Source organism: Panthera tigris, chromosome B4 (genome assembly GCF_018350195.1).
Source record: "Panthera tigris isolate Pti1 chromosome B4, P.tigris_Pti1_mat1.1, whole genome shotgun sequence".
Lineage (NCBI taxonomy): Eukaryota > Metazoa > Chordata > Mammalia > Carnivora > Felidae > Panthera > Panthera tigris.
Genome location: NC_056666.1, coordinates 39,848,402 through 39,866,652, shown reverse-complemented (window position 1 = coordinate 39,866,652; position 18,251 = coordinate 39,848,402). Strand labels below are relative to the sequence as shown.

General features: G+C 45.0%; 1 long non-coding RNA gene across 1 annotated transcript; it reads left to right on the top strand.

Moving 5' to 3' along the window:
• The first annotated feature begins 2,230 nt into the window (after positions 1 to 2,230).
• On the top strand, positions 2,231 to 7,064 carry LOC122240584. The gene is made up of 3 exons (XR_006220373.1): positions 2,231 to 2,726; positions 5,027 to 5,160; positions 6,836 to 7,064. It is a non-coding gene; the product is annotated as an uncharacterized LOC122240584 (long non-coding RNA).
• The last annotated feature ends 11,187 nt before the right edge of the window (positions 7,065 to 18,251 follow it).

The following is an 18,251-nucleotide window of genomic DNA, read 5'->3' as shown; positions in this document are numbered from 1 at the left end:
GTGCCCAGGGAAGTCTAAGACATTGGCCTGGTCAGAGCATGGAATAAAGGCCTGAGTTTGAGGCTGATTTCCAGAGATGGTCACCAGGAAGATGACCGGCTTTATTCTGGGATGTACGCCTCTCCCAAAGCCTTGTCATCATCAACATCACCATCCTTATCATCATCAAGGTCCCAGGCATTGATGCATTATTTTGCAATTGATAAATGCCTTTCACAGTATCACAGTATCATTTGCTCATCATGACATGCTACTAAATACACAGAACATTTAACCAGATAAAGAAAAGCCCCAATTTCAGAAAATTTCAGTGATTTGTTTGAGATCTCCAGCCAATGACTTTTAGAGCCAGGATGTCAATTCAGGACTGCTGACCTTCTCCACCTACCCAGACTCTTTCTCATCTAGCCCCCAGCTAGCCCCCTAATCTGGGCTCTGGGCTGCCAGGAGATGTTGGGGGTGGGTGTCGGGTCCAGAGCCCTTGCTCCTCCTTGCCCTGTTAATTATCCCCAGGGCTCCCTTCCCAGAGGAATTCAGAACATGCTGTGGTTATTTGTGGAGCACTTTGTCTCTGGGAGATGGGGGCTTACACAGCTCAGAAAAAGCAGCACTTGCCCACACAGACAACACTGCCCAAGGCTATTAATATCCAAGCACAATAGCTTAATGACGAGGTGGAGTGTGGTTTACCCTGGTCACAGGACTTCTCAGCCTTGGAGACTGTATTATTTTACAGCAACCCCAGTGAGAAGACTCTTGCCCCCTCTTCTGATTCAGCATAGATAGTAGAAAACAAGAGAAGGGGCCTTGCGTGGGACTGCAATTGTCTGTCCTCCACAGCTTTCCTGGGAGATAAGGACAAATGGAGGCTTGAAGTCTTAAAATAATATTTGATTAGTGACCCCCCTTTTTTTCTAAAGCATCCCAAGCATTCTGCATTTGTTGTCTTTCTCAATCTTAGGGTTATCTTTGTGCCTAAGGAAAGGGTAAACATTTTTAATGCATTTATTCACTTAGGAAACATGTATTGAGAAGCTACCATGTACCTAAATCATCCCAGGCTCTGATGATACTAAATGAGGAGGACAGAGTTCATTTGCTCAAGCTCACAGCTTAGTGGAGAAAGACACTTAATACATGGTTGTATCATAGTGTGATTATCTCTGTACCAAAGCTAAGCATAAGAGGCTGTAATAGCACAAAGAAAGGAGTAGTTGACTCAGCCTAGAAAAGACAGGTCAAGGAGACTTTGAAGAGAAGAAATCATTGCACTGGCTATCAGGGATGGATAGATATTTAGCAGGACAAAGTGGGGAAGGGCATAGGGAAGAACAAGTGAAAAGTCAGGCTAGTGCCACTGCACTAGCCTGGCAGCTCAGATAAAGCATCCAAATCTTAGAGAGGGAGGGGATAATATGGTGGGGTGTGAAGAAGATGGATGGGAAAGAGCAGACTTGCGAGTCACTTAATGTCTTTGGGCCTTAGTTCTGAAGATCATGGTCTCATGATCTTCTCCTGCTCTTCTTTCACTAGGTGATGTTGCCCACCATGGGCCTAGCTATGTGCCCATGCCCCACATCCACGTACTTCAGAGCCACCACAGGGGCCTTGAAGATTCCCTGCCGTCTAGACGGCTTCAAGAATTATGGTGATGTCCCAAGCAGAGACGATTTAGCTTCAAGAAATCTGGATGGCAGAGTGATGACCAAGGCTGAAATGAATGAAAACAGTGAAAACACACCAGTTGTGACTAATGAAACCCAAATCATTCTCATCTGCTTAGGGAGTGAGGAGGCTGGGAAGGGCCCTCTGATCAGCATACCAGGTTTGGGGCCTTACTTTCTCATTAGTCACATTTAGGATCCCACTGACAGACCCACGTCTGATTACTGCAAATTACCCAGGGCCACCTATAACCTCAGTCCTTTCCTCCAACTAAGACTAAAAGGCCTGAGGGACCCCAAGATTGAACCATGAAATGTCATTAACTGAATGTCAGTCCTCACAGCTCCCAGAACTAATTATAGAGCTAGGAGTGGCTGGGGCCAGACCCCTCTGATATAAAAAGATTTTATGAAAGGCAAAGGGGGAGGCAACAATAATTCTCACCCTATTATATTCCTTTCAATTATTTACAGTAATAGGCACTGGTGGTGAACAAATATAGAGACTGGAATCCAGTGAGGTCACACGGGTGTTCTGGAAGCCAGTGATGCCGTACTGGAATCTGGGGACACCATGAGGCAATGTTTCAGCTGCCCCTGCATTCCTCACCTCCCATTGTTTCTGTCTCTCTCTCTCCATCTCCCTTCCCCCCACCACCAAGAGCACAGACCCCACAGTGAGAATTCTAAGCTTCATTCCACATCCAGGACCAGCAAAGATCCACCATCAGGGTTTTAACAAAACATTCACATTTATTCTCCTGAGCACAACAGGAAATGAATGCTGGGTGAATGCAAAGCCAGCATGGTGAATGTGCCCTGCAGATCACCTGGGTGTCACCTGACCATGACAAAGCCCTTGAACAAAAGCTCAGTAGTACCAAGATCTGTGTGCTCCTCCATGTTTCCCAGCCTTGCTGGTTGACACCAACCTCAGCTGACTGGCTTCTGGCTAATGAAATATGACCAGAGATACAAGCCACCTGAGGCCTGCCCTTCGAAACATCCTCCAGCTCTTTCTTCCATGGTGTCCTTGGATGCCTCATATGCCACATTTATCAGGTATGTCACATGTATCAGTTAGAAAATGGAGAAGCTTCTTGACCCACAATTATCAGACTATTACCTAAGCAAGGAATAAATGTTTTCAGTAACGTTATGTCAGGAGCTATCTGATGTAGCAGTTAGCATTGTTCTTCCTAAACATTGTAAGCCCCTTATAGCCCCAGCACTAGGCATAGGGAACTTTGTTCAGAACAAGGAAAAAAAACTCTACTGCATGAAATAAATCTCTCTTTTTCTTGTTCTAATGATTTCATGTTTCAAGACAACCCTTGACATGCAAGTCAGAAGAAAGGTTTTGGTAAATTAGTCCTGGGAGATGGGCAGGCCCTTCTGTCACTCACTGTCTCAGAACTGAAACAGTGTAATATCACCAGAAGTAGTGGAGAAAGGGAGTCTTTCCTGGGACAGACTCCAAAAAGCTCCCTAGAACACTGTGCTATCAAAAGTGGTGAATTAAGTAGCAACAAACTTGGGAAGCAATATAAAGCCCACATGTTTGTGCCATTTGTGTGAGCATGCACACACACACGCCCACCCTTTTTCCCATGTGGAATTATCTTGCAATATGTGTCTATCCCTGGGAAATTATCTAACAGAGAAAATTGTCACCTCCAGTTATTGTTGCTGTTATAGGTCTTCAGTTCCCATACTTCTGAATGGTCCACAACCTAGGTTTTGAAGGATGTAGATGATGACCTTTTTAACCGATGACATTTTTTCTTCTTCTAGAAATCCTTTTCTGCTTTTCCAAAACTCTCCCTCCCTTCCTTCCAGGCTATAGTCTATGGTCTAGTCTCTCAATTCAAATTTCTAATATTTTTCTTGTCATCTAGTCCTTTGCTCTTAAGAAAAGGGCTCAGTCGATATTTAAAAAAAAACAAGACCCCTATGGTTTCAAGATACCCACTTTGAGAAAGCAGATGAATTTGATTTGAGAAGACCCCAGTACGTAAGGCCTTCCTGGAGTCAGGCTTTCAGTGTTTGTTATTAACTCAGTCACTGAGGCAGAAAATCAAAAACAGAGCACAGCTCTAAACTCCATTCTATTTGGTTCCACAAACCATCGTATCAGAAGTCGTTAAAGCCCAGGGACTGCACTAAGATATACACAGAGGAAGTTGCTGCCATACCCTCCTCATCCCCACCATCTTCTTCCAAAGTATGCAGCCACCCCAAACAGACCCCCTATCCTCAGGTTATTGCAATGGCCTTCTTCTACATCTTCCCCTCCAGTCCATCCTATTTACTGCTACCTGAGTACATTCTTCAAACCCAGCACTCAGGTCATATCACTCCTTTGCTTAGAAGCTTTCCAAGATTTCCCACTGCCTTATGGAAAACCTTGACTGACATTCAAAGCCTCAAAAATCTGCACCCATTCTACCCTTCCAAACCCATCTTTCTCTACTCCTCCTCCCATACTTTGAAACTTCCCACATCAGCCATATCCCATACATCCCAACCACCTCCTGAAAGGCCACCATGGGTCTCTCTGATAGAAAAATTCTGTACATCCTTCAAACTGTCACCCCACCTTGTAGACTTCTTGCTCCATGTTGTCCCCGTGCATATAAGGTCTCTCCCAGTTTAAAATGCCATAGCTCTTTGAACTTCTCATTTATATTTAACATGCTCAGCTGTGTATTACAGTTATTGCAGAGTTGTTTTTTTCTCCATAATTAGAGAATGAGATCTTTGCAAATGTGGATCCTTACTTATTCGTGGTGATGTCTTTCATGATACATGCACGTCTGTGCCTTTGTAGGATAGTTGCTCAATAAATGTATATGCCATTGAATTGAATACAGGGCATGAGTTAGTCAGCCTAACGTTAAAATTTAACCAGGCTATTATCCAAAGTGGGAATAAAGAATGGACTGAACTTTCTTGAAATTTGATCAGATAAATCTTTAAAGAGCAGCCTTTCTTGGGAAAATAAAGGGGAGGAAGGAGGGATTCAAGTCAACAGAAAAATAAGTGGTAGTCATCTCATTTTTAGATCTCAGTCAGGAATTTGTCCTTCTGCAAAAGAGTCTGGCACCACACCCACTGGAACCACAAATTGCAAGGCTTATGGGTCAGGAGGTTTGCACAGAAGAAAGAGAACACTCTCTCCATTTACCAATTGTTTTCCAACTGCTTCCGCTAATCGGGAATCTCTGCTAGAAAACGACACCGGGTGTGTGTTGCTGAGTTTCACCTGCTCTCAGGCCTGCTGGTGCCTCCCAGACCCTTTGATCCTGGGCTCCTATTGTCTCCTGAAACAAATCCTTTCCATTTTGTATTTTCCCTCCTAGATCACCTGATACCTCCAAGCAACCAGGTGTTTCTTTCAGAAGCCAGAAGCTGATAACCTGGACCCACTAATCTAACCCCCAGTCCATGTTCTTTGTAGTGGAAGACTGACAGCAGAGATTCTTTCTCCTGGGAGGTGGGTGCCAACTCTCCCTTTCAAACATGTTCACCAGCAAACTAAAGAGGATGCCAGAAATGTTTGGAGCTACAGAAGCACCAATGGAATGAGTAAATAATTTTAGAAGACAATTATTTCAAGATGGCATCTCGTTTAGATGTACAAGTTTTGGGTAAAAAAATAAAATACAATATGTCCTATTACTTTTTAGATATCACTTGAGTCATTATCTCTACAACTTGATTATAAATCCCTTGGTACAAAAACTATGTCTTAGATGTCTTTTGTGTCCCACACTATATTTAGCACTGAACTGAAAACATTATAAGCACATATACCTTGCTGATTTGTTGTTTCTTTGTTTCTGGATGAGATATTTTCTTGGATTATATACCTCATTGATTTTTTTCCATTAATTGGAACATCCAATTCAAAATAATTGCCCAGTATTTTATTAGTCCTCACAGAAGCTGAGTGAAGAAGTAGGGATGATGGTCATTCTCTAGATATTTTGGAGAGAGTTTGGGATCAAGATCAAAGATCTTGAGTGATTTTCCAGGCATTACCAAATAAACCAGGGATAGAGCCCCTCAGTTGGGAAAGAAAACTTCACAGGCACAGGGCAGGGATCTGCTATGTGTTAGGTAAATCCACTGAACACAGCTAAGTGAAACATATGGTGGGGTTTCTAGAAGGGAGAGCCTAAATTCATCTTGATGCCAACTGAGTTCCCTACATCTAAGGAGAAACAGGTATAGCAGAATCTCATAACACTATTTAAGGCCATTCTTCTCGCTCAAAGGAACAAACCACAACCAACTCTACCCAGAATTAGCCCATGAAGCGTATGGGTGTGTGCTGAGGCATGTGAGAGAGGAGGCCTGATGTTGGGACTGTCCTCATGACTTATATTTGACATTCAGCCAAGCACCAATTAACTTCCCCATATGTTTTCCAGAACACAGAGGGCCTTACTCTAGCATAGGCAATGCCTATCTTCAAACACATCCAAGGTAGAGAGACATGTTATGCCAGCAGGCAATGTCCTGGTAAAACACCTTAAACAATGGATGGGGGTCTGCCTTGGGACACTGTCCATACTGAGGAATAGACACTGCATTTGCACATAGGCTTAGAATTCCTCTAAAGCTCCGTGATTCTGGTCAAACTATATGCATATCCCTTGTCTGGCTGGTCCTATTGGTGCACGCCTAGGATCAGAGGCAATAATTCTTCTATGACTTTAAATTCATGAGTTAATTCTAAACATCTTTACAATTTGTGTTGCAATCTACTTGAGTTAATATTGAAAATATTCGAAGGTTTTGTGTGTAGGCAATAAAGTGGACTAGTATGATAGGAGGACAAAAGTCCTTCTTTACCAATAATCTAAAAGAGCTTGATTTTTGCCTCCAGTCAATCCAGTTAGGTGTATAACAGCAGATTTTCCTTAAACTTGGAAGAAGCAAAGAATTCGGGGTCAGGAAACCTTAGTTAAGGTGCTTTGTTTATTAAATGTGTGACTCTGAGCAAATGACTTAACCTCCCTGAGTCTTGGTTTCTTCATTTGAAAAATAAGAACCTAATGCCTACTTCACATGGGTATAAGGATTAAATGTGGTAATGTATGTACAAGTGCTTTGAAAATGGTATAGAAGGATACAAATGAGCCTTCCCATTGTTTTATTCACAGTGCTCCTGCATGACTGCATCTACTTAACCCACTCTCCAAGATCTAGAATCAGATTTCAACCATATGGAATCATCCACGGTGCAGCAGATGGGTTTACAAGTCTCTTGGTCTCTTCGTGTAACTAACAGCCAAGAAGTCTGAAGCTTGCATTGTTTACATGGAAGATGTTTCTTGCTCTTCTCTTGCCCATTCCCACGCCATACCATCTGAACTTGCCACCTTTTTTTTGTTTGTTTGTTCAGTGCAGTTCTTTAACTTTGTGGGGTCCTCTTCACATGGACTCCATTCCACTATAAGTGGCTACTTCCCTGTGAGTTTAGATGTATGATTTAGAGATTTTTTCATAGTTGATGCCTAAATTATATTTCACAACAACCCTAGGAAGTAAGGAAGGCCTGTATTGTCGTTCCCCTCTTACCAGTAAAGAACCTGAGATGCAGAGAGACTTACTACTGAGTGACACTGCAGGAGTTCAGATGGCTCATCTGACTCCAAGCCCAGTGCTTTTTCTTTCTTTTTCTTTTTTTTTTTTCGATGGCACACTCTCTTTTCTCCAAGGAAGCAAACTGCCTAGAGCCAGAGGGAACTTCAAGAGAGATTTCCATCTTACAGTGAGAAAGCAAAGACTCAGAGAAGGCACTGAGGGGACTTCCCCAAGGCCATTCTTGTCTTTGCCATTATTCCATCTTCGACCCTCAGAAACCTCCATGTGAGCTACCTCTATGTACCTGGCCTGCATTTTGCTAGGGAGTTGGGAGACACAAAAGAAATTTGAGAAATTTTCTGACAATTAAGGAATTTACTAACAAGCCATGGAGATAAAATTAATGTATTAAAATCCTTAAAACAAATAAGGGGACATGGAGGCACTCTCTCCAAGACTGAAATTTTTAACCCTGAATTCAAGTCTGTTCTCATTGCTCAAGGTTTGGAAGTATGATTCACATGGTAGATTTAAGTTCAAGCCCTTCCTGACCGATCATGTTCTGAATTCCCACAGTGACCACCTGTGTCACTTTTCTAGCTCATGTGGGCAAGATGGTCTTCCTCCTGTTTTAGTGGGAACAGGAAGGACTCAGTGAGGAGGAAGCCAGGAAAAGATTGTAGTCTTTAGTAGCATTTTTTCATGGGTGCTGCGGCCTTCTCAAAGAAAATAACTTATTGGGTTAGCTTTCTGTTTTTCCTTAATCAAGTAAACCTACTTCCTACTTAGCACAATACTTCTAAAGGGGAATTAGGCATTTTACCTAATGGCTGCTGAAGGAACCTGTGCTTTGCTCTCCCACTTGCCCTGGGAAAGGGCATTTATCATGTTCTAAGGCCTTCAAGACTTCCAGGTTGTCCTGGAGCCCAGAAGATATGGCTGCCTAAGGCCAGGTCATCATGGCATCCCAGTAATGATACTTTTCTCACACTCCTCCTTGATTGTCAGATGGCATCTCATAAGACTGTCTACTTAGAGCATTCTTGGGCTGACAGAGGTGGCCCTTGGATAGGTGATGGCCACATGCTGGCCTGGCCCCAACCTTCTGTTGTAGTACTCTGTCTGCTAAGGCAGAGAGCTGAGCTGGTGCAATTTTGTGCTCTCTAAACACATTTACCAGAGCCACCTAGTCCTCAAGAGAGGTAAGATGGATTCAAAGTGAAGGAATGCTCTAGGTCCATAATCCAATTTGGAACCCAAAACAAAGGAAGAGAAAAGATGGTGAGGATTCTGTAGCTTCATGGTGTTGAGGCTTTGAGAACCCCTAAATAATGGTGTTGAGGCTTTGAGAACCCCCAAATAATGACACACGCTATGGGAGTACTGCACCAGTCAAGTTCCAGAGGCTGTGCTGTGTGGCATTTGAAGTGAATAAAAGCTGGTCATGCACTCTTTCTCTTCCACATACCTACTATATGATTTGGATTGGTTATTTTTTTAAGTGGTTTTCTTTGTTTTTGAGAGAGACAGACAGATATACAGACAGAGACAGCATAAGTCAGGGAAGGGCAGAGAGAAATGGAGAGAGAGAAAATCCCGAACAGGCTCTACACTGTCAGTGTAGAGCCCAATGCAGGGCTTGAATCAACAAAGCCACAAGATTATGACCTGAGCTGAAACCAAGAGCCAGACGCTTAACCAACTGAGCCACCTAGGTGCCCTTGGACTGGTTGTTTTAACATTAGACAAGTTTCCATGAACCTGCCTCAATGGAAGACTGTATTAGTGACAATGTTTATAGACACTCAAAAATTCTGGCTGGCCATTATCATTTTTATCCTATGTCATGTGTAGAGATAAACATGATCCAAATAGATCAAAAAGTTACAAAGACAATTCCTGGCCTAGCAGTTTCCTAAAGTGAATCAATTAAATGTGTGTGTGTGTGTGTGTGTGTGTGTGTAATAAACAGTTGTATAGGGAGCAATGTTACATGGCAAACATCAAGAAAAGTTTCAAAGCTGAAAGTTAAGCCTCTTGCCTAGCCATTGCTTCTGCACTGCTTAGCCAGCTAGCCTTGGACTAATCATGCAACCTCTGTCTTTCTCAGTTCCCTTGTCTATTGAAATGAGGATAATAGTAGCTCCCTTGTCTATTGCACAGAGAAGTTTTTGTCAAGGGCAAATATCATTCTGCAGGTCAAAGTGCTCTGAAAACATAAAATACTATATAATTTTAAGGGATAGTTGTTATTTGAACCTAAATGAAGCTCTGGACACTGAAATGTCCTATGTGAGGACCAAAATAATGCTGTATTTTTGACTGTCTGTGTTTTACTGTCCACTCTCCCTAGCTTGCCATTCTGAGATCTGCTCTTCCCTCCCTACAGCCCAAGTCCCCAGTGTTATAGCATTATAGCAGGATCCACAGGGTGACTATATTGGCCACAAGCTTTGGGGAAAATTAGAAGACAACAAATATCGGAAAAGCATCTTGAAAACATGTGGTAACAAGACAAATGTGTCAATCATCTGGTGGGGGGGAAGGAATGGCAATTTGATTAATGATTCCCCTGGAAGTTATAGGGCAGAGAAATTCTCTGGCCTTCATGGAGAGAGAGGAGGACAGTCGGTCCCTCTGCCCCCACTGAGTCTGAACCTGAGCCTGGGCTATGTGACCCACCTGCACCTTCCACTTTCTTTCCCTCAGAGCAGTGCTGCCTCCCCCAAAGACTTTCTCAAAAGACTATTGAACTTCCCTGGACTGACCTCTATGAATGTTCTTTCAATTACCCTAGGAATCTGGCTGTGCTGTGATCGGATTCCTCAATCCAGCCCATCTTGTGCTCGAGGAATGTGAGGATAATCCTGGCAAGTGAAGGGGGCATCTGGAGGACACCCAGCAATCCCTCTGCAGTGTTGCTCAGAGAGCAATGGCTAGTACCATAAAAGGGAATCCCCATCTCACATGAGAGTATGAGAGACCTGGTGTCTGGAGCCGTGTTGTGAAAATCTCTGTATCCTCTGCTCAGTGTCTATTACAGAGATTTACACAAGGGTGGAGAGTGGAGGGCAGAGAGTCAGTAGAAGGAGAAATAGTACATTTGTCCCTCCCCCAGTGGCCTTGGTATCCTCTTACTCTAAGGCTATCTTTGTTCTGCTGTTCTTGGAATCTATCCCCCTATAACAACCAGAGTAACTGATTATAATTTGTAAAATGCATCACTACTTCAAAACACATCCCACTGGTTTTCTATAACCACATGACATTTAACTTGCAGAAGTTCTTATTTGTTGACCACCTGCTTCATGGTAGGCACTGTGGAGGGGGTCACTACCTTCCTAGAACCTCAGAGCAGGAGGATCTCACTGAGACATTTAGCAAGTACCTGTACTATGGTCAGTACTCTGCTTGGTGCTGAGAAAATAAAGATAATTTGCTGTCAAGGCCAACACTTTATAGTACAGGGGAGGCTGCCAAGGCTCAAAGGGGGTGTGAATTTCCCAAGATCACAGAGAGAGTGAAAGAGACAGATCCAGCACCCTGTTCTCCTGCCTCCCATCCTAGTGCTTGTTCATGGCACTACTGCTCCATCCAGCTTCTCTTGGGAGTCTGTTCTTGTTTCCAGAATGGGAAGAGTATTAGCCCTTTCATCAGAAGATCTAGGGTGAGGGCGTACCTGGGTGGCTCAGTAGGTTAAGCATCCAACTCTTGGTTTCAGCTCAGATCATGATCTCAGGGTTCATGGGTTTGAACTCCACATTGGGTACTGTGCTGACAGTGTGGAGACTGCTTGGGATTCTCCTTATCCCTCTGTCTCTGCCCCACCCATGCTCACATTCTCTCTCTCCCTATTTATCTGTCTCTCTCTCTCTCTCTCTCTCTCTCTCAAAATAAATAAATAAACTTAAAAAAAAAGAGGGGTGCCTGTCTGGCTCAGTCGGTTAAGCATCCGACTTCAGCTCAGGTCATGATCTCGCAGTTTGAGTTCGAGCCCTGCATCGGGCTCTGTGCTGACAGCTCAGAGCCTGGAGCCTGCTTCAGATTCTGTGTCTCCCTCTCTCTCTCTTCCCCTCCCCTGCTCATGCTCTCTCTCTCTCTCTTTCAATAATAAATAAACATTTAAAAAATTAAAAAAAAAAAAAAAGAAGATCTGGGGTCAGGTCTTGGATCTTCCAGTCATTCAGTGAAAGTTCCAGAAGCAATGCTGTGTACCTAATATTCCTTTCCTTTACCTCTATTTTCCTGGTATCATATTAAGTTTGTGGGTGTTTCTGGATAAACTGATGGCCTGCAGGAAAGGAGGAAAGAGGAAAGATGCTGGCAGGTTTCCTAAGAAGGGCAAGGGAGACATAGGAAACTGGAGAGCAGTGTTAGAGAGTTCTGGTGGGAGCTTCATGCAAGTAAGAGTCACCTAAAGATGTTCTTTTCTGCCTAAAGGCTATGAAATGCTTGGGAAAGCAGGAAGAAGGTGGAAACATATCTGAGCAGGTGTGGGGGGTAAGAGTGAGGTGTATATTGGAGACTCAAGGAAGTAACCTGGGCTGGTCCCTATCTCCAGAGCAAAAAAACACCAGAAATATTCCAGCACAGCTCTCTGCTCTGCAGAATACTCCTTCCTGGGGCTTTGGACCAAAAACACCTCCCATAAAGCATAGAGAAGATAAGGAGGTTTTCTCTTTTCCCCTCCTCACCCCCAGGCACAGAGAAATCGGCACTGCGTGTCTAATGGTGCTTTCTCCAAGATGGAGTCACACAGCTTCCACCAGGCTCAGGTGAGGAAAAGTGAGCCTCTGTGAATCTGGCATGGCTCCAGCTTCCTCCACTCTGTGCTCTTCCTGCCAATTAACGCATCCGTCCTTCCCCACAGGTGGGGAAATGGCCCATGACTGCTGTCTGGCTGCCTGGGCCAGCACAGCTCCGACCCCCCAACCCCACCCAGGGGCGAGCTACAGGGATGGGGGACCCCTCAGGAGAGGAGCACGTGGGTCCGGAACCAACCCTCCCCCTCCTCCTTGCCGGAGAGAAGAGGGGGAAGACCAGGCTGGGGATGGCAGAGAAATTCGGGGGCTGGTTTAAGGGAAACAGACTGAGCTGCTTACAGCCTGCGGAGGCTGCCAGCAGCCCCAGATGGCACGGAACCTGCTGCTCTTGCTGAAAATTGATTTTGGAGGCAGTGAGGGAAGGAGGAGGGGAAGCAGGGGAAGGGGTAGTTGAGCAGGGGGTGGGGTGGGAAGACTTGCCAAATGGAGGGTGGAATTTAGAAGCTTTGATAAAGACACTTAGTCCAAACACTCTGGGGGCAGAGAGATAAAGCCCTCAGCAGAGAGGGTGGGGGGATCTTGCCTCTGTGTTTTTGTTTTGTTTTACCTTGCTACTTTTTCTCCATGTTCCCTCCATCCCCATTACCAAAATCAGAGGACACCCCCACCATGCTTCCTCTGTGCTGTGGGATGCAGGAGGCTGGGGTGGGGCACTGGCCTTGGAAAACACCATCAGTCAGGGACCCCTCCATCCCCAGCCCTAAGAGGACAAATGACCCTGAGCTAAGGAAGCTTGCCCTTCCAGAGCCCTGCATCTAACTCTCTATCCATAATTTTGCATCCTTTTTGCTTGAAGATATCATCAAATTTATGTAAGCTTCAGCCCTGCAACACCTACCCCCTACCCTGCCTCACCCCACCTATTTACTCACTCTGCAGATACTAACTGGGCAACCCTGGAGGCCGGGCACTACACCAAGCCCTGGGGACAAAATGCCCACTACTAGATGTGATTGTCACTGAGTTCATGGGACCGTAAGAAGAATAGCACAAATTCACCAAAGATTGTAATACAAGTCAAGGACAGCAGTGGAAACAAAGTGGGGTCAGAAAGGAAGAGATCACATCCTGTTGGAAGGTTGGAAGGAAACTTGAGGGTAGAAATTATATATGAGAGGAGACCTGAAGGACAGCAAGGTGGAGGGGAAGTTGTGGTCTGTGGGGGTAGAGGAGGATAAGCCCCTGCAGGCAAATATGAGGAGGTAAGACCCTGGAGCTGACTTGTGGGAGGCAGTGCCTTCGGCAAGAATGGGAGCAGTGGGGGCAAGGATGGCCAGGCCAGGGGCCCCTAGTGTGACCATGCTGTGCAGTGTGCACTCATGTCTGCAGATAGTGAGGCTTCCCTGGGTGGAGGTAACAGGATTGGACACTGAGGCATAGTATCTGGGGAGTGGCATGCAGACTGGCTTGATGAGAAAGGAAATTGGAGGACAGGAATGAAGCCAGGTAACAATCCAGGTGAACTATAAATAAAGCAGGGGAATGGGAACAATTTGAACTTCATCAATGAGGCAGGCAAGATCTTCATTTTTATGGGGACATGGAGACCTAGTGAGGATAGTGGGCCCTGCAGGGCAGGTGCTCAAGAAAGGACTCAGTGTGAAGACTCAGTCAAAGTCTCCCAGCTACCCATGGAGCAGCCAGCCTGGATCTTCAGATTTATGCTACAGACACATTTCTAATTCCCAGTGGGTCCTCCAAATAGCCCGGGAGAAAATTGGGCATGACCCCCTGCTTCCATATTACAGAGGAGGAAACTGGCTCAGAGAAAGGGCCTCTCCAGGACCACCCAAGATGCTACAGGTGGAGTCAGGGAGAGAGCTCAGACTTTAGTCCAGGGCTCTCCCCATGCTAGATGTCATCAGGAGCATGGTATAGTGCAGAGGCTCCTCATGGCTGTGATAGGATACTGATGCCTGCATTGTCCAAGGAACTGTTAGACTCCAACTACCATGGCAGAAGGACCATCACACTCTGTTTCTGTATCCCCTCAAACATTTGGGGCTGGAAAGCCTGTCTCATTGAAATGACTCTCCTTTCCTCTCATTTGATTCTTGCTTTATCATTAAAAAGGAGCAGTCCTCTAGCCAAAGGCTCAAAGAGGAGGAACATGACCTTCTCCTGATCAGAAAGTGTTTTTCTTAATAAATAATAAGTGATTAAGAATTGCAACAAGGCATCTGCCCCACCTGGAAGGGCCACTGTCCCCAGAGGCATGCTGCTGCTTGCCCCTAATGCCTGGGTGCCAATTTTTAATATGTTCAAGGGTGTCAGCATCATCTCTGACCTAAAGACCTGATTTTTCTCCTGCACTTAGCTGCATCTTGAAAGAGGAGGTGAGAATGCTTCTGTGCATTAGTCTTTCCTTGTGGTCCAGTTGACATTGTCCCCTGGGGAGTCTATCAATCTAAGACCTCAAACAGTGAAGTTACTCAAAGTCATTGAGACTTCCCCAGGAGCTGAGTATAGAGTGTTTCCTGTTATCTGACCTACATTCATCCATACATGACTTAGGCAGGGCTCTGGGAACACTGTGAGGGCCAGGGATTAGGGTGAGACCCAGCCTTACAGGGCCACTGGTTTGAGGAGTTCATCACCATGTTGTCCTTCCTCTAAGGAGCGTCTGGCCTCTGGGAGAACCATATTCACCACAGCACCATAGAAATGACACCATCCAAGTAGAAACAAAACTTGAGTGAGGGAGAGAAATTTTTTCCTGTCTGACCTGCCACAGAAGGCAGAACGCACAAGTGTTCTGCACTGAAGGGCCCTAAAGTTGGCCTGTAGTGTCCCTAGGTTCTCTTATCTCAACACTTCTTATTTTGGTAAAACCTTGCTTATTGACCCCATAGAGGCTCCATGCTTTCCCCTTCTGCCAAAACCATACTATGGAATGAATATGATAAAAATCATTTATACTAAGCTACAACTTTTGTGGCTACCTCTCACAAGGTCACTTACACCATGATAGGGAATAAATCTAAGGTGCTGACCTCTATGTAGAATGCATTAGAGCTTGGGAAGCAGGGATCAGGAAAATCTCTTCAACATCATGATAGAGTAGAAACAGCACAGTGGGAGAGTGAAGAGTCTGACTTTCTGGGATGGCTCTGCTGCTAACCTACTGGCTGACCCTGGCAGATCACTGAAATTACTTGGACCTTCATTTCCTCTTTTGAGAAATGGGCATGAGAGTCCCAACTTCCCACTGTGGTTGTTAGGATGAAAATAGATGAAGAGGTATCAAGCACTTGGAACTACTGTCACATCTGACAAACAGTAAATCCACAGTGAATCTGTTTTTTCATTGCTTCCTTCATCCTTTTACTCAGTTTCTCACAAAATCCCTTCATAAGGCATCTACCTCATCCACCTGCAGGCCATACTTGAGTCTGAGACCCAGCACTTTGTCTCCAAAAAAGCTCCCTATCTGGAGTCAGTCCTTAGCACCCATCTCTTTAGAAACCCAGAAATCCCATTCATCAGGGATAGAGTTTTCCAGAAAAGGCTGAAGAGCATGGGGACTGCAAGGAGAGAGGCTGTAAAGCTTAATCTTATTCAGGTTTTGTCTCTGGGCAACTGCAAAGCTTGCTTTTAGCTTCTTCCAAATCAGCTTCCTGTTTATTGTCCCCTGGGACCTGACAGTGGCTCTTGTCCCACCTTAGCCAAGGCAGAGATAGAGGCAGAAGGTCAGGGCAGCAGACCTCCCAGTGCACAACCTGGGGCTGAGGGATAAAGCTCTCCAAAGTCTGCTGCAGAGGGTAAGGCCATGGATGTGAAGGGAGGAGACTTGTCTGTGTCAGACTTGAACCCCAGCTTTGTTGTTCGCTGAGCTCTGGGTGATCTTGAGAAGTTTTCTTGAGCCTATTTGATTTCCTAATTTTAAATTATCAGGGCACCTGGGTGGCTCAGTCCATGAAGCATCTGACTTTGGCTCAGGTCATGACCTCACGGTTTGTGGGTTCAAGCGCCACATTGGGCTCTGTGCTGATAGCTTGAAGCCTGGAGCCTGCTTCAGATTCTCTGGCTCCCTCTCTCTCTGCCCCTCCCCTGCTTGTCCTTTCTCTCTTTCTCAAAAGTAAATAAATAAACTTAGAAAAAATTAAAAAAATAAATTATGAATGATAACATACCTGAAGTGCCCAGGATGGATGGTGATCTGTAGCTGTTATCATTGTGGTTATTGTCTGTCTTTAGAAGGTTACAGGAAGTTGATGGACCTACACAAGGCCATTAGAGGTTGCCTACAAGGTTTCCACAGGGGAACCAGCAAGGCTTCAAGGCTCCAACACCTCCTCAATATTTCCCTGGGCTGGAATTTCTCTTTAAGATTCAACCTTCAGGTTCAGACTTTGATCTCCCTGGGAGGACACATACCCTGACACTCCTAAGCCATTTGTAGGATGACAGTCCTCTAGGAGAGCAAGTCCTCCCTGTCAGGTGAATAGGAAAGCATCTTTAGCAACCAGCAGAGAAACTTGAAAAAGGAAGGCAATCAACAGTCAAGACCACATTTCTCCAGTGTCTAGTTTTCCCTTAATCTCAAGAGTCCTCAAGGGATATTTTTCCCCTGCAAAGATGAAATGCTTTCAAAACCACCTATCCTTTTCCCATACCCAGGAATCTTGAAAAGAAAACCAAGAGACATCAAAGCAGGGAAGCCTAGGAAGCTCCATTTGCCTCCAGGTCCATACCTCACCTTTCTCACTGTGTCTGAAGTTAATTCTTTGTGATGTGAGGCAGGTGATTATTTTCATAGAAATTTTGCCCCATTCCCTGCTTCTGAGTGAGATTTGCAAAACTCTTGCATTTATGCTTCTCATGTGATTGTCATCCGAGGTCTCACCAAAAGAAAGTGGAAGGGAAGGGATGCAAATACAGGTTTCTTTTTTCTCCTGATCTCATGTTCTACATCAGTGCTTTGGGATGGGTGAAATGTGGGGACCATGATCTTTGCAGAATTGCACAAGCAAGCAGCCAGGAGAGGGGGATCCACAGGGCCATGCATTCATCCCTCTGGGCATCATTAGCATGCAGCCTGCACTCTTCAAGACAGCACTAGGTTCAGTCTGTCAGTGAGTGATCTATGATGTGTCACTTGTGCTATTAACAGGCATTTTCCATTTTGGCAGTCTCAGCACATTTAGCTCCTCTTCCACAAGCACCACTCTGTCCTCCATTAATAACCACTTTCAAACCCGTGCAGTCCCCACCTGGGCTGTTCCCTCTAATGCCTGCCTCATAGGGCAAGGCTGGACTCTGCAGTCATTGGTGATGATGGGGGCACTCTCTGTCCTGAGTGAGTTGCTATTCTGTGGCCCGAAAAACATGGGACAAGGGGGGACTGCCCTACATATTGTGGGCTTTCAATAAACCTCTATTAATGAGTGAATTAATTAAGAGTAGATATAAAAAATAACTTCACTTGGTGGAGGTTGGCTATTGCTCTCTGGACCAGGCCCCATAGCAAGGGATGAATAAGGAGAAAGGGATGAAGATAGTCCAAGTTCTGGCTTGTCCATGCTTTTGCTTAGCAAGGGTGGGAAGACCTGTATAACATTTGTAGCATAGGGTCCCAGAAGAGGACTTGTTTTGAATACCCATGGAGGGTTTCAGGCATAATAAGAGCTGTTGGGATATTTCAAAACATGTTGGCCAGAAATAATAAAAATATCCCCTGTTCTACATGTTCTGCCAGCTTAGACACTTTATCTGGTTACTGCCTGCTCAAGAATCCCCAGTGGTTATGAAGGAAGTTGTAGCCTCTGCTCCCTGTGAGTTGCTATCTTACTATCCAGGCTCCAAGCTCCACTAGCTTTTCCACCCCACTAGCAATGAGGTGTGAGAAACAAAACTCCTCTTGATTAATAAAATACTGGATTTCTTCCCAAGTGGACTTCAAGTCACAGCTGGCATTCAAAGCCTGCTGTAATCTAATGCCATCATCTTACCCAGCCTCAGCTCTCATGCCTCTCACAGGAAAGATTGACAATACAAGGATGTGTCTGCTTCTCCCCTTGTGTCACTTCCCATGACTTGAATGCTTTTCTTCCTCTTCTCTCATTTTCGAAGCCAGTCAGAAGTCAGCCCACATTCCCTGGGGAGCCTTCCCCACTCTCTTAGCTCACATTCTTCTTTTTCATAAGTCCCTACAGCACAGATGTCTCAT